This window comes from Carlito syrichta, unplaced genomic scaffold (genome assembly GCF_000164805.1).
Source record: "Carlito syrichta isolate Samal-C Ts95f unplaced genomic scaffold, Tarsius_syrichta-2.0.1 Scaffold314290, whole genome shotgun sequence".
In the NCBI taxonomy this organism is placed as follows: Eukaryota; Metazoa; Chordata; class Mammalia; order Primates; family Tarsiidae; genus Carlito; species Carlito syrichta.
In genome coordinates, this window is record NW_007258386.1 from 96,273 (window position 1) to 98,015 (window position 1,743).

Below are 1,743 nucleotides of genomic sequence, written 5' to 3' on the forward strand. Positions count from 1 at the left end.
TCAGGCAATCCACTCACCTCAGCCTCCCAAAGGCGCGGGATTACAGGCTGAGCCACCGAGCCCGGTTACATTAAGTTAATTTTCACAGCACCTGAAAAACAAAGAAATCCAAATTCTAGCTCATTACACAGCCCACCTACCTGAACCTAGCAAGAGACACTATTCTTCTCTACTCCACAGTATACATTTTAACACAAAGCTATATCAAGGCAAAATTTACCCAACCTGAACCAAAAACCTGTTTTTCTTACATTGCCTCATACTTATAGGTTGCTTTAGATCAAAATCTGCAGTTCTGCTTCCTGAATTTAAAGAGACACAGTATCGCCCTGAAGGCCTGAGTGAACCACATTACAAAACATCCTCAATCATGCTGCCTGCCTCTGCAGGAGACCCCACTACAAGCAAAGGCAAAGGAGCTTATTAAAACCCAAATTAGGGCACGGTGGTTGACACCTATAATTCCAGCACTTGAGAGGCTAAGGTGAGAAGACTGCCTGAGCCCATGGGTTTGAGACCAGCCTGGGCAACTTGGTGAGATCTCATCTCTACAATAAATCAAAAAATTAGCAAGGCGTAGTGGCGCATGCCTGTGGTTCCAGTCACTTGGAAGGCTGAGGCAGAAGGATCACCTGACCCAGCAGGTAAAGGTTGCAGTGGCTGTGAGCGTGCCACTGCACTCCAGCCTGGGTGACAGAGTGAGACTCTTACTAAAAAAAAAACCAAAAAAAAAAACACCCAAATTATGCTGTTACATGTGTAAAGAAAAAACACTGCTGGAAACAGGACAGAAGAACAGCCCCGAGCAACCCTACAAAAAAGACAGGCCAAGATCAAGTCAGACACATGGGTTCAGAAGATGAGAGCGTGAGAGCAGAGTGGCAAAGCAGGCTAGTGTCACCTTGGCACAAGCAATCTTAAGCTTGCTTAAGGTGCCCAAAACTCTGAACTCATCCCAAATGAGAGAATATTAGAAGTTTTGGAAAAATATACACACATACACAAAATAAATTCCCATAAGACACGATATTAAAATAAGGGGTTAAGCCGGGCTCGGTGGCTCAGCCTGTAATCCCATGCCTTTGGGAGGCTGAGGTGAGTGGATTGCCTGAGCCTGAGGGTTCGAGACCCGCCTGGACAACTTGGCAAGACCTCATCTCTACTATAAATCAAAAAAATTAGCCAGGCGTGGTAGCGCGCGTCTGTAGTTCCAGTTACTTGGAAGGCTGAGGCCAGAAGGATCGCCGGAGCCCAGCAGGTCGCTGCACTCCAGTCTGGGTGACAGAGTGAGACTCCAACTCAAAAAAAATAAAAAAAATAATAATGATAAAATAAAATAAGGGGTCTATTTATTTTATTTTATTATTTTTATTTTTAATTTAATTTAATTTTTAAAGCAGGATTTACTGAGAGGACAGAAAAGCTCCCACAGTGGGAGGGGACCTGAAAGGGTTGCCTGGGTCTATTAATTTTATACCTATATTCACCAAACTCTCAGCATTTATAATTCTCTTCAAACAACTCACACATATTAAGAGTCATCCAGCCAGGCTCGGTGGCTCAGCCGTAATCCCAGCGCTTTGGGAGGCTGAGTTGAGTGGACTGCCTGAGCTCGCAGGTTCGAGGCTCGCTTGGGCGATATGGCGAGACATCATCTCTACAATAAATTTTTAAAAATTGGCCGGGCGTGGTAGCGTGCGCCTGTAGTTCCAGCTACTTGGAAGGCTAAGGCGGAAGGATCGC

At 45.2% G+C, this 1,743-nt stretch overlaps 1 protein-coding gene across 1 annotated transcript in view; it reads right to left on the reverse strand.

The window, feature by feature from the left end:
* Window positions 1-1,743, reverse strand: part of SCAP (SREBF chaperone) — a 39,128-nt gene that overhangs the window by 36,634 nt on the left and 751 nt on the right. The gene's annotated exons all lie outside the window — the stretch shown is intronic.